The following is a 15,528-nucleotide window of genomic DNA, read 5'->3' on the forward strand; positions in this document are numbered from 1 at the left end:
CAAAGACTGGAAATAGCAGAAATATCTAGACTGCCTCTGCTGAAAGGAAACAAAATTCACTAACCAGCATCTCTAAAACTTACAAATTAACAAGTTATATCTCATTTGTTTAAAGGCAACCAAAGTTTAAAGGCAACAATTTCCTGGCTTGCTAAGGGATGGCATGGTGATACAGTGGTTAGCGCTGTGGTCTCACAGTGAGAAGGTTCTTGGTTCAAACTCAAGTTTGCATGTTCTGCATACAGTATAGATTAGGATATGGATATTTGCGTAAGTGTTCTATGCCAGGAGCAGTTCCTATGCTATCTAATAAAAGCAAATGTACCTTTAAATATGGTATGTATGGAACTTTTGATCAGTTATAGAAAGTCTTTATTCATGTTCCAGAGTTTCAAAAGGTTTATACCAGTCCAGAGTTCCCATTTGTCATTATATGCATTAGACTCTTCTATCAATATCTATCAATATCTATCATCATTATCATTTTCAATTTGTATCAACCTCTGTCCTTCTTAAATAAAGAGAAGTATTTCTTCTTTTTTTTCTTTCTTTTTCTTTTTATTGTGATTCTGAGGAAAATCAAAGCAACTGTAGATGTGGTAAACACAGTAAATCAACATAGACAGGAAGCTAAACATCTTGTGCTGAGCTTTTCATAGCAGTCAGACACATGAAAGAAAATAAATATTGATAGTCACAGGCGGGAGATGTTAAGGTCTAGCTCAAGGGGCGTGAGTAGCGACTGTATAATCCTTCTTTGATTTTCAGACAGATGACTAAGAAAATCTGCACACTGCATAGCCTCAAACAGACATTTTAGGGTGTTGAAACAAACCCACGTCACGTTTGAACATGACTGGGTTGGAGCTAATGAATAAACAAAGCAACTCTCTGAGGTCCTCTAGTGTTCTAGGACAGAAGTACAAATGCATGTTTATTATTTCATACATACGTACTTGCATTCCTCCAGAGAAAACCTGGAGTGTTCATGAATATCAAAAGGAGTGACAGAGTCTGATGTGTGGATTACAATGATTAGACTTTATTAGTGTGCACATTTAATAATAAAATAAATGAAGGGAACAGGGCATACAGTCATATTATAAGTGCATGATGAATCAATGCAGTGGGTTTGAGTAGTAAGGGAAGCAGCATAACCTGATAAAAGGTGTTTGCTATGAAGTTACTGAATTAAAAGTTATTAAATGCTTCTAATTTAGTTTTTAAGTTTTACAATTTTTTTGCCAAATTCTACAACTTTCTTTGGAAAGCTGTAAAAAAAAATATGAGGAGCTGGACACATATGAAAACATCAAAACATCAAGATGAATGACAAATAAACCACCCCCTGCTATGACAACCCCTAAGACCAATTGTCCCTCTACTTTATCACCAGTAGAGGGAGCCACAGGTCAGTGAGAATCATTTATGTTCTAGTCAAGAAGCAAAAATCAACCAAAAACTATGTAGTTTTGGATACTATAGTATACATCTTCATCATCAGGTGCAAAACATATCACAGTAAACCTACTGAAATCTCAAGCTGACAAGCAACGAACAGTATGTGTTTACAAATAATTGATGTGGCTGCATGATAGAGAAGGAGTCAAATCCTCATAACCTTGTGTACTTCTGCACAAACATTGTGTGAGGGATATAATATGCAAATGAGGTCAAACAAAGAAGACTACACTGAACAAACTTCTGCACCAAGGGGCTGGCAATGCAACATTCTCTTATTTAAGGACATGTCAGTGAACCACATTGCCCCCAGAGAGCAGCAGAGACTCAGCCACAGATTGTGTCTTTGAGCTCATCTCATCATTTCATTCACACAGGCTCGTGTTGATCAAATCTCAAACAGTTTGTCTTCACTAATAAACAATGGTCACATATTTAACATGAAGGAAAACAACAGTGGGGGTCATGTAGAGTTGACATGTTGTGCTGTAAATGTCAAAGTTCAGTTTACTCACAGAGGATTTAGATACTTAAACAAGAATGACAGGCTTTTGTTCTACAACCAAGTTGCTGTCAAGCCAAGCCTCACTGACCTTTTGTTCTAAACCAACAGAAACGCCAATCACTCTGATCAGCTGAGGATGAGTGTGTTGTTGTCTCATCATCAGCCACTAAAACATTTTGATCCTTGTCACAGAATTTAAAGTAATTTAAATTAAGCAAGAATTTTCGACATGTAATAGCAACTGCGTCTTGTATATGGCTGACGTTTTCCGCTGTTAAATTAAACACCCAACGCTTTCGATGTCATGTGTTATCCACCCTTCTGTTTTGCCCACAGCTGCCACCTTCATGTTCAGACCTGTCAGTTTGTGACACTGCAAAAAGCAGTGCAATAATGGGCAAGGCGTGATTACAGACTCCCTGTTCCAGCCCATCCTAATGTTTTCATCAAAGTCAGTCTGGGCTTTAATGAGTTATTGATGCATCATTATGCTGCATGTTTACAGTACTCAAACATACACAGCTGGTAACTAAGCCACTGCTGTGCTTTTATCAGTCATACATGTTGTGAGAGCAGTTGAATAGATATCAATTTTTCTTACCCAGACTAATACACACACCCATCGAGATGTGTTTCTTTCATTCTTCTGATAAATGAGTTCTGCAGTAAATAGCATACAATGATGCATGGGGAAAAAATAAAAAAGACTTTGGGGATTCCTCATAATGGGTGAAAGGTCTTTTCTATCGTCAAGAGCCTTTTGAATAGACTCCAGCCTGGTCTTTTTTGTACATAATCACATACACTTCCCCCTATAATCCTCTCAGCCCTATTGGGCGCACATGCACACACAAACGCAGGCTCAACAGATATTTTTCCCTCCCACTGGTGAACCATGGGACATGTGAATGTAGAATACAGAGCTGAGAGCTGAGTGATGGGGGATCTATACGGATTTGGGGAGAGGTCTGATTTATAGATGTGATGGGGAGTTCTGAAGGTTATAGTCGTGTCCAGTTACCAATGATGCACACTGAAATAGTGTGTTTTTTAAACATTAAGTGGGTAGTAGCAGCTGGTCTTTGAGCTCATACCTGCATCTCTTCTTCTCACAGCATGATATATACACTTATTTTTAAAATGTGTATGTCTTTTTATGACCTTTCCATTACTGTTGCTGATATTTATTTATTTTTTTCTGATGAGCTCCTGCCCCATCATCAACACCACCCTTGTGATAAATGTGCTCATTTCAGTTGATTTAAAACCGATATTACTGTACAATTCTAAGTGCAAAAATTGGATATTGATTCAATATTTTTTACATGAGACTTTGCTACCACTTGGAGTGGAAGCTGGACATTTCAACCATTTTTTTTTTTAACTTTCTGCTCACTTCCCAATTAGTTTTGTGGTGTCAGGGTGCTCTAACTTGGATGGAAGCATATCCTGCTGTCTGCCTTTCATCACTGGCAGTTTGTTGGCTATTGTGACAACATACAGAAGATCAACCACACACCAATTTATAATCCTATACCTGTTTATATTATTACATATTTACCACCAGGTCATAATATCTATCATCCATAGCTGTCACTGCACTTGACTTTGTATCTCATGATGCAGAATAATGAGTTATAATATAATAATGTATGAAATGAATGCAGTAGAAATCAGGAGAGAAACATAGCATTTGCCATTGTGTGTGAATTGTTGCATCACTTGCATACGTTCAGCCCTCAGATTTAAACTCTTACCTTTGTTCTGATACTCAGCTGCAGTGGAAGAGTCTGCCCCCCTGTTTTTATTCCCTGCCCTGATGCAATGATATGTGATAACAGAGGACTGATGGCCTTTTTCCTTCCAGAGGCTTTCCCTCTGGATGCAGTCTGGCTATGCTATCAGTGTGTGTCTGATAAACTCGTATAACCCTGGCCATTGGCTGAGTGCCACATACACCCATGGATCTCTGTGTGCCTGATTGTGCATTTCAGTGTGTGTGTCCCACCAGTAGTATAAGTATTCATATATGTCTGTATTAGCTTAATATAATTGCCCCAAGGTTTTGTTGTTGAGAAATCAACAGATTTATAAGAAAGGCCAGTAATTATACTGTCACAACAATAATACATCACGCACTAGATGTGCATGCGCAGATCGTCCTCACCACACACTTACACTTACAAAGTGGAGAATTCCGGGAAGAGTCATTTAGTGCGTCATAGTTTCAGTGTGTGTGTCTGTGCTTGTCTGAGGTGAATTAACAGCTTCATATTCACTCCATCCCCACCTTTATGGTTTCTCTCTGGTTTCTCTAGCCTCTCTTTTTCCTGCTACCTGTCATCCTGCCATCTGCCTGGGGTCTTTCTTTGTGTGGGTTGTGTATTTTAGGCTACTCTTACTGGGCAAACATGCTCCGTTTTCTTGAGTGAGGTTTTGTCACTTTGTCAGAGCTCCTGGCCTGACCCTCAAACACATGTCCAAACACACACACACACACACACACACACACACACACACACACTAAAAAAGCTTGAATACACAATATGCCCAGACAACCTTAAAGCAGTTTTAGTCAATATTTTTATACAATTGATCACATGACAAAAGAGCTGCTTTTAATGTATGCAGTTTCCTTTGGTCTACATAGCTCTTTGTGCCTTCCAGTCCATTGCTTTGGTTGTCTGGCCTGCAACCTTGCTGTTTTAGTTCAGTCTTAACACTTTCCTCAGCATTGTTTTCTACAACAGGCAGTTGTTTTTAGTAAAAAAAAAAAAAAAAAAAGAATAAAAACCCTAGAGAACAAATGGGCAAGTATCCTTTAGCACATTGCTGGTTTTAGTCATTTTGTGGGATTTATTCATAATAAGAAAATAGATAATAACAGCAGCCATATCCTTGAAATGTTTATGTCATATCATAGATTCATTACAGTACTCATGTGAAGAGACGCACCTGGCTGTATTGAGGCCTCAGGGCAGAGGTCTTGCGATCTAGAGCTCTGCCTCTATAGAGTTTCACTTTGTAAACAGCAAAGCTCTCTGAGTCTGTATATAGAAGCCAGTGAATCTGTTCTGATGCGTGTACCGGCTGCCTGGCCTGTTTCTGACATTCGTGGACTCTCGAGCAGCGTTGTCTTTGTGTTGGGGGCCCTGGGCCTGGCACCCATCACACACAGGAAACAGGCCCTGGCCTTCAGCTTCACATTAAACACACAGGAAATACACACAGGAAACTGTGTCTCAACCCCTTGTGCACGCCTCACACACTCCTCCGTCCTGCACTCCTCTCCTCCACCTCCCAGAAGAGGTCTGGCTGCCAAAGCCTTGCTGCACACTCAGCTGACAGCCTGCCTAATTTCTCTGCTGTGTGTACAGTCTACCATTCACTCTCCGACCCCCTCACCTCACATCCTCAATGCCGCCCCCCACGCCAGACTCAGACCTACTACAAGTCAGGAGAGAGTCCACGCCACTTGTTATAAAATAGTTAATAGGTGTGTTATCATTATCTATTAATCTGTAACATGGTTACAAAGAGAAATATCCCTTGCCTAATTGATCCTTAATTAGCAGTTAAATTAAAACCAAGTGCCCTAAGTCTGATGCTAATTTCTGCAAATTCTCAAATTGCAAATGACTTTGCAGACCTTCCAGTTAGAATAATCCAGTCTCTGCAGCTTGAAATTTACATTGTACATGTGTCAGAAAAGTGCATGATGATAAATTCATCCTCTAATCCTCTTGGAGTTACCACAGCAGCCTGTGGGTCCAACTGCTAAATCACATTGCTGTGTGGTATTTAATAAAGAAAGATACAATGCCAGAGTAAATAGAACTAACCAAGAAAAAGTCAATAATACACATACCATGAGAATGAATCTTTCTTTCCTGACTGCCCTCCTATGCCAGCTAAGCTCAAGCTATCATTAAGTTCCTAGAGACAAAATAATAAAGACCATATCTGTTTAATGCTGATTAATCAATGTTGTGTTTAGCTCTGCTGCTGTGGAGCTATAGTTCTCCTGATGGCAATATCTGTGTCACTCTGGTGCCAAAAGCCCAAGGCACTTAAAAATAACCTTAATGAAATCAGGATGAAAGTATTTCCTTTTGTTTTCTTCTATAACCAACGTAGTCTATTCACATTGTGTTTCAGGGTCTCAACTTTTATCCTTAAGAAAACAAACATATTACTAAAACTATTATTTGTCAGCAGAGACATTCAAACTTTCTCAGTAAGGAAATGAATGTGAATAAATACACTGAGAGCATTGTGTTTACCTTGTGATTATCTACACTATAATAACTAAAAATTATATGTAAAAAAAAACTGCACTGGTAAATCAGTGTGACTGAAACTAGTTAGTCCTATGACCAGTGAGTGACCTCTGACCCCAGCATGCACATTAGGGCTGTCCTTCACTAAAGAGATTCTCACTGATGGTCACATGGTTTCTTTAAATAATTGGTTAATAGACTGAATTGAAAAAAAAAAAAACTCTTCAGCATTATATTTCTGCTCTTCTGCGGAGGCATGTTGTCATGTGGAGCGACCAAAGCATTTAGTTAATGTGACTGATATGACATTCACATTTTTTCCATTAATCTTTAATGAATCAGTTCTTATTATCAGAATTTATCAGTTCTCAAAAATTACTCACTGGCTGAAAAATTCTCATTTTTCCAAGATTCTACAACTGATAAATCGACTGACAGACTGAGAGGGAGCAGCTCTAAGGTAGATGTGAACCTCACTGTCATCCTATTCATCAACAGAGTCCTGTGTCTGTGTCAGTCCACCATCTGGTTCATATGTCTGACTTTCCAAGATGGAGCCATCCATCAGTGAGATAGAGTTTTCCAGAATTTTTGCTCTCTCTTTCCTGTCCTTTAAGACGTCTCTGTTAGTTTCTCTGTCTTAAACTCTGTCTCTGTGGGTTGCTTTCACTGCTCTTTCTCTGTCATCCATACATACACATGTATGTAAGAGCATATCGAAATAAATAAGCACATTCACATACAGCACAGAGACTGAGGGGAAGAGTTCAGTTCTTTAGATTAACAAAGAGAGTAATAATGTCAACCAGAGTAACAGTACATTCCTCACACACAGCATTGCTTCCAAACTGGATGATGTGTGGAAAGATGTGTTGAAGCAAAAAAATTTGCATTCAGCTTTTATGAACCATATGAGAGAATTTGGTGACAATAAGTAAAAAATCAGACAACATCCTGTGTGTGATTGGAGATGAAGAGACACACAAGCCCACATGTCTCAGGGTGATAAAGTGTGATAGATGGGGGAGAGTCATGGTCATGTTTGATAGAGACATGAGCTTTCTTTGATTCCTTTGAGCTTTAAATGGAAAGATGGATTAGGAGTTTCATCTTAAGGCAAACCAGTGGGCTGTCCATATATCCTTGTGACACTTTGAGCTGTGACTTAATTGAAAACTGACTCCCAGAGTTTCAGGCTATTCTACCCCCCATCAGCCCCCTGAGGTAGAGTGACCTCTCTCTCCAACCCGTGGTGACCTTGTGCTGGGACTAGTGTGCCTGACTGATACTCACCTGGTTCTCATTACTTATCAATCAGAGCACTTCTCACATCAGCAGCCAATATTAGAGCTTATGCAAAGCTAGACTGAAAGGTCTAATGTTTTACTGATTTCTGACATTAATTGAAAAACTCTACAGGTATATGTAACTTGATACAGTCTGTCTTTTCCTCTTTGAGCACCATCAGGAAGGCTGTATGTTTGTGTGCATGACCCCACAGTTTCAGTCCCTTGACCTGGTGTGGAAAATCAGATAAATGACAGGCCAGCTCTACGTAAAAGCTCATCATCTGTGCCTGTATTCTGTTACTCGGCACTGACTTACCTGACATGTGGTCAGAGAGCAGGATCCAGATGGAGGCATGACACGTATGAATAGGAATGGTCATGAGGATCCCCATTACATACAAACACCACACACACATGTAGGTGCACATGTGTATACAGATCCATGTGTATCTGCACTATGCATCTTAGCTCTTGTGGAAAAAGTGTCCGATGAGTGGACTCATGTTTCCATGTTGGAAAGTGTTTCTGTTTTATGGGAGTTGAGGTTGCAGGTGATGTATGTAAATTGTAAATTACAGCCCTACACTGCCCGATCAAGCACGTCCAGAGACATGCTCTCAACCACTACTTTATGTTAAGTTATTCCGCACAGCATTGCTCCCTCTCTCAAGGTCTGGCCTGGCTGATGTCCAGGAGCTTAATGATCCAAGAAGCAAAGCAACAGTCTTCACAGGATGATTACACACCAACGCCACTCTGAATTTACACCCAGGTAATGTGACCTGTCTCAAATCACTCATCCTAGGTACATTTAACACAACCCTCATCCTCCCAATCTTTTGTCACAGTTCCAACTACATGCATCCACAGAGTGCCTTATAGACACCTCTGATCTACAGAGTGCCAGCACAGTAGAGAGGACAACAGAAGGAGAAATGAATGATGATGAGGGTGGTGGGGTTGCAGAGTTCAAGTTTCACCGCACTGCAGATGTGTGATATGTTTAAGCTTTCATTTTGCCCGACTAAAGTAGGGCATCACAGTGACACAGTGGCATGTACTGTGTATGTGCAAACAACCTGTGCTATTAAAAAAACACAACGTGTTCATGTTCACTGTCTGTATCTGATCCTGTGCCCAGACTGATTGGGTCACTTAGCGCTCACACAGTGTTAAAGAGAATTTGTCAGCTGGTGTTCTGTAAATTGTAACATGAGCTGAGACAGCTGAGGTAGAATATATCTGTTTCTCTGTGCTCACCTTAAATCTGAGTTTTTGTGACATCACAACTACTCATGGTGTGATATGCAACTTACATGTTTGCAACATATGTGATGTAGAAACTTGAAGCAGACATCTTGTGTCCAGCAGTTTTGAAGTGAGAAATATTCTTATTCTGGATTTTTTTTATATAATGATGAAGAAGGAGTGGGTGCATCGAAAATCATATCAGACTATTTTTATATCTTAAAACGTGTCTGGAGGGCAAAGTCACTTCTAAGATTCTGTTGAGACATACTGTAGCTTCAATAACCAGTCTGTGTGGACAGTGACATAACAAACTGAATTGAAATGAATATGTGGCCGGATGGAGCTGGGTCACATCGGCCTTCTGAGGCCTGACCTGTGGGTTAACTACTCAGCAAAGTGCTGTAAGTCATAAAGCTAAACGTGAGAGAAAAGGATCATTAATGAGGAGTGCTCATTGTTAGGGAAGCACCAGTGTGGTGAGGGTGTGTGTCTCTCAGCCTAAGACCCTTCCTTCCCCGTTGCATTGTCTCATATCTGGAACAGGATGGGGCCTCAGTAGATCCAGCTGTTATACAGCACAATGACTGTGACCTATGTCCAGCCCAGTGTGATGGATGTTGTCATGAGCTCATGGGCAAACAGTTTAATCAGCTCAAAACTAAGGGTGTTAAGTAATAAGCTATGTTTTAGTGAATTTTGATGTTGGTATGTGGTATGTTAAAACACAAAAAGCACGTAGCTTACCTCCAAAAATCTCACAATACTTTCAATCATCCACGTGAATATCATTCTGAACAGCAGTTATATTGCTTGTGGTAGCTCATGAGGCAGTTCTATTATATCTGTAAAAACAGTCAAGTCATCTGACCTTGACTTCTGAAGGCAAATCCTGGCTAGCACAGCGGATTTGAGCATCTGCACAAGTAAGTATTGGCTTTGCTGATTTAAATAGCAGGAAAAAGGCCTCTCTGATTCCTGTCACATCCTCTGGGCTGAGCCTGGAGAAGCCTGTTGTGGTATGTGGTGGGTGCGATGACGGCGTGTCCCCTGGGAAATATTGTGTTACATTGCTGGTTTTTAGATCAGGAATAAGATTCAGGATACTCTGGTGCAAGGATTTTTAGATCTGTGGGTTTTAAGAGGAGTATGTCACATTTGGATAATAATCCTTTTCATCATGTGCTGAAACAGGCTAGACTTGTACTCCCACATACATTTCCTTCCTTTAAGTGGGCCTGGAGTTAGTATTAAATTTCTGTGAGATCTAGTGTAAGCCACAAAAATACACAAATGCTTGGACAGTAGTACATTACACACCTGAAGACTTTAAATGTGTCTAATTTATTTTCCTTAAAGAGATTTTTCAGCGGCTACAGAATATTTATCTCCACAAACCTGAAACTTCTTCATGCACCGTTGCCTGCTGAATGTTTTCACCTCTCTGTTTTTTTAATCATCACATATCTGATATCTGAACATCTCTGTCTTTCAGATCTCACATTTTCTCAGAACAGAATTCAAACCATAACTTTCCATTACACATCTATTTTGGATTGGAGCTATTAAAAAAAAAATCACTCCTGTTGTTTTGGGTTTGAGTGGTGCAGCAGGCTGAAAGGGAGAGAGAGGAGTGCAGTAGCTCTACGGTGTGGAGGGCCTTTTCCTGCATTCACAGGAAACACTCATATTGGAAACAGATTTTCTCTGACAGTCGATTTGAGCCAAAGCCCGGCTGAAACCTCTCAGCTGCTCCAGCCTGCGCACAGAAATGTAAGGAAGGAACTGAGGGAGGGTGCAGCTTTGAAAACTCATCTCCCTCATCTTACAGGGTGTGGGGTACTTCCTTCGTTATTTTTTCTTTTTTACGACCTCATATTTTCTCTCTTTCTATTTCTCTGTTTCTCACCAATCTGCTGCCTTTCCTCCTTGTGCAGGGCTCATGTTTCACTGCTGAGTGCTGTTTGGTTTTTCAAATGTCAACACACAGGAGCCTGCCTGGGTGGAGGAGTTACCCAGGCCTCAGCGGTACAGTGAGGGTCCATGCAGGGGCCTGGTCAGATGGAACAGCCGGGGCTCAAACGTAAATACAGCATGCGACACACCATCACAGCACGCTTTTAAACCCTCAGACAGAGGAAGTTAACATCTGAGCGTCGCAGTGCAAGCAGCCAGTCATCTATTGGGTATATAAAACTGTCAGGAGAAACCCGACTGACCCTGGACTCAACCCAAACACAGTCTCTCTGCTGTATGCTGCATGTGGAGATACAGGCCTATACAGCACCAAAAGAACATTCAAATAAATCTTGAGGGATTACAATGTGTTGTTTGGATCTGAAAGAAAGGAGAACACATTATTCTCAACCACTATTCTTCTTGTAGAAGACATTTGTACAATGAGAGCTGTAAGGTTTTTTCCTGCAGTAAAATCATACAGTACAACCTTCATTCAACTTTACATTTTGGAATACATTTATGCTAATGGAAGATTAATACCAGATATTTCTAGCAAAATGTTTCCAAATTTTTACCACATTATTGCATTTGATGTCTTTATTGGCACAATGAGACATGATTACCAACACCTTAATCTGAGAATGACAGGTATAGTTATGTCTATATTGATGCAGCAAATGACTCCTCAGTGACCACCACACCAGAACAGTTGCTTAAGTGTCTCCAGGTATCACCCAGTAGCCGCCATCATTCCTCATGGGTGCTGTAACCAGGATTACCATGGTGATAACCCTGAGGTCAAGGGAAGTGTGCCAGGGGTGGGACCCCCCACACTGCAGGCAGGGTCCCCAGGGGCCACACTGTTACCTCTCTAGAGAATATTGTTTACCTCATGTCATTTTAAAGTCAAATGTGAATATGTTTTTCATCAGTTGTGTTTCAATTTCAGCTTCAACACTTGTGGCATGTAAGATTTTGAGGTATTTTTCTTGAGAATTTCCATTTCATTCATCTTTATTTGATTTTTGCATTTTCCAGACAAGATACTGTATGAGCCCATAAAATATGTTGTCATCTCATAGATTAAACTACTTGACAGTATATAGAGTAGTACCCTTGACCAACAATACACAGTAAATTACTACTCACTACACATTAACTTCTGATGCAATAATAATCTTTGGATCATTTTCTGCATGAAATACTTACTACATTGTGCAAATAATACTTGTATACCTTTACTTCTGTAATATTTTTTGCTTACAGCATAGTATTTTCACATCATGGTTTTGCTACTTTTACAGAGGTAAAGCATCTGAGTAAATACACTGAAATTTAATTTATATCTGTCCCCACAATCTACATGTAACTGTGCATTATTATAATTGGGGTTTGTATTGTTGCTGCTATGGTCCATCCTCTTGAATTCCCCACCTTTTATCTCTTTGTATTTCTCTATCAACAATCCTGATCTCATTTAGTTCCTCCAGTTCAGTACAATTATGTGCTGATTTGGCCAACTCCATATCTTTTGTACTGCTAAACTGGTGGGCTCAGCCTCACCTTACCTTCCAGGTGTTCTAAATGAGCCATAGATATCCTAGCAACCTGGCGGTGAGCTGCATCTCTGAGAGCCAAGGCAGATGTGGGTACACTGTACACCCACCACAACCAACACTTAAATCATTCAAAACAACTCTCCTGATGTATTTCCCACAGTGTCCAAGCTTTAATTATAGCACAATACTGATCTCATGCAGCAATGCATACACACACACACACACATGCACTGTAACCCACTGAGGACAGGAATAAACCACAGGAGAGAGGAGAGAACACATCTGCTGTAGGCTATGGAAAGGAAAGGCTTCTCCAGCTCTTCTTGTGGGAGAGGGAGACTGTGTTCACAAAGCCCTAAACGTGTAGTCAGGGAGCGCTAAACAGGGGTTAGTGGAAGAGAGGTTTCCCTTCCATCATATTTTATTCACAGGAGTGCCACGCTGCCGAACAACATGTTGATTTTTGGTCGAGGCCCCAGGGTGTGTGCTGCAAACCTCTGGTGGGAAAGAATGTGCTCTCTGTGTCATTTTGCGACTCTGCTCCTGTCTATATTTGAACATGAGAATCTCCACTGTGGTGAACCAGATGCTTTGCTCTGGGTTCAGATAGGGAGGTTTTGCTTGGCGTGGCCTGGTGATTAAATACTGGGAGAGAGGAGAGCAGCCGAGCAGACTGGGTCTCTCTCTTTACCCAAGCCAGGATCCCCAAACTGCACAAATGGCTCTGTGGTCACAGCAAGATGAGAGCTATTATCTTTCAGACTGCTGTATGCACTGCACTTTTCCTGCTGCATTTGTTTTAGTCAGAATAAACAATGAAAAACCAACATTTCATTGTCCCTTATCTAGTACGATATGGGAAACACTGAAGCATTTGTCTAAGATAAGAAGGGCTCTATAAATAACATACATCTGTTTAAAATAGCAATGTAAATGTAAGCAAAACATTTCAGTTCAGCAAAGTGTTTTTAAGCAAAAGCAACTGAGCTACAGAAGCAGATGTCTCCCGCTACGGTTTTCCTGCACTTCCTATTTTCATTCCACGTATTTTCTATCTTGTATTCCCATCTTGCCATCACCCTTATCTTGTCGAGGCTCGTGCGAACCTGAAAGTGCATGTGGTTGTGATTTTGTACGCCTGGTTGCAGGGAGAGTGGCCCTGTCCCCCACCGCATTCAAAAGCTTTTCACACCTGGGTGTCAGGGGAGGGGCACAGCCCGGTGCAGCACTCCCATTAACAGCTAATGAACTGTTCACCAGCTGGATTTAGGTCTGCACTGGGCCTGAAAGGATTTAACATCAGTATCAATTGTATTTTATATCTTATCAGAGGATAATATCAATAAATGAATAGACAGAATATTTGCTTTTTTTCGATAGAGCTACATGAATATATTGACACCACTCTTTTGCCTGTTTCAAGCTACAGTCAAAAGCCAGTTAGTTTAGCTTAGCATAAAGACTGGAAGCAGGGGGAAACAGGTAGCAAAGGTAAAAACCAAAACAAACAGACAAACAAAACACTTACCAACACCTTTAAAGCTCATCAGTGATCGCAGTATCAAATCTAAATGACAATATGTGAGGTTTTGAAAGGAATTAAAAGTTAAATGTTTATTTCCACTGTTAGAGTACATATATATGAGAGTGATATCAATCTCTAAGCAGGTAAACAAATAAACATATTTCCCAAAATGCTGGAATATTCTTTTTGGTTGTTTTCTTCTCCCAAACAAGTGTAATAGTGTAACAGTGATAAATATCAAAGGACGTGCACTGCATGCTGGGGAATAAAGGAATTTTAGTGGAACATATGCATGTGGCAGCATGAGCTGGTATTAGATATTCAGCCACTTTCATGCCATATACTGCTGATGTTTTAGAATAGAAAGGATTTTCATAAGCAGTAAAGTGACACTTACGTTGAATTAGAAGTTTTCGCAGGTCCGTTTAAGGTCGTATCTTTCTAGTGTTTGGCTAAAGCAGACGTCCAACAGCTAACAGTGACACCACATTTCATAAACATAGATGACAAAAGATAGAAACAGACCCAAACATATAATATAGTGATATAATTGTGAATAAATCTCCATGGGGGTAGCACAGCTTTGATTTAATGGATGCCAGTACACTCTCTTGACCTGGAGTCTCCGCTAATAAACACGTGCACACGAGAGCAAAGGAAGAAAAAACCCAAGCTCAACCCTTCCTTTGTAGCTTGCAGTCTGGTGCCAATTATCCTGATTGGAGTGGGCCTGCTGTGTGAAGGTGATTACATCCCAACACCATCAGGTATGGGACCACATGAAAAACCTGAAATAAGAGATGGGTAGTGAGGGGGTACAGGGATCTGGGCACTGGTGTGGTCCAGCTGTGATTCACTTGACAAAATTGGAGTTTAGTGTTCAGACTAATTGAAATCTGATTCCTTCACAAAAGGTGCACCATTTTCAAAAGTGGAAAGGCAGAACACTCTCATTTCCCTGATGCTTGTACCAAACTAGGTTTTATGAGGAGGTTGGAAGTAAAAACAAATATGTGGCATGTGTTACTCCTGTGGAGGGACAGTCCATTCATCTTGAAGAATAGCAGTGGGAACACAGAAGATTAAGCTGAGGCCAGATTTAATTTTGGGCCGGTACAAGCATACAAGTGGTTTCAGAGGCAGCTGGGTTAACCACTCAGTATCTGGGAACTGCAGCCCAGGGCCAAGTGTTTGGTAAAATGCTGATTCATTTAAAGCTGCTATACACAACAGTTTTAGAGAAGGTGTTCCTCTCATACTTAATTATGAGAAATTATAAATTATATAGAAAGTCTTTTACAAGATACTGCTGGCGGTGCCCAGGTACACTCTTTCGTAAACAGCATGATAGATCACAACTGTCACTTTCATCCAAATATGGTGTTGGATACAGAGAGTAAAACCTTTCCTCTCCCTATCCGACTCACTTGCTATTGTTTAGACAAGTTGCTGTAAACGTCTGCCCATAGGGAGGACTGGCAGAAGTGAACTGCACTGTTTTAACTCAGCTGCGTTCAGATCTTCTTTAGCCCTTTTCCTTATATAGACCTGGACCATCAGCTTGTTCAGCTGCAGCCTCTCATTTCCTCCAGAGCAGCGGACAGTTCACCCATTTGAAAGGGCAGCTCTCAGGGTCCAGGGGGTTCACTGGCTGCAGTCGCCTTTTAGCTCTAGTGGACCCTTTTGTCTTTGTGAGAGTCCC

At 40.7% G+C, this 15,528-nt stretch overlaps 1 long non-coding RNA gene across 1 annotated transcript; it reads right to left on the reverse strand.

The window, feature by feature from the left end:
• Nucleotides 1-12,460: 12,460 nt before the first annotated feature.
• Nucleotides 12,461-14,477, reverse strand: LOC139631157 (uncharacterized). The gene is made up of 3 exons (XR_011693314.1): nt 14,224-14,477; nt 13,830-13,868; nt 12,461-13,584 (listed from the first exon to the last, which is right to left on the reverse strand). It is a non-coding gene; the product is annotated as an uncharacterized lncRNA (long non-coding RNA).
• Nucleotides 14,478-15,528: the final 1,051 nt, after the last annotated feature.

The sequence above is a fragment of the Trachinotus anak genome, unplaced genomic scaffold (assembly GCF_046630095.1).
Source record: "Trachinotus anak isolate AG129_WGS33_773 ecotype Australia unplaced genomic scaffold, CSIRO_AGI_Tana_v1 ptg000013l, whole genome shotgun sequence".
Taxonomy (NCBI): domain Eukaryota; kingdom Metazoa; phylum Chordata; class Actinopteri; order Carangiformes; family Carangidae; genus Trachinotus; species Trachinotus anak.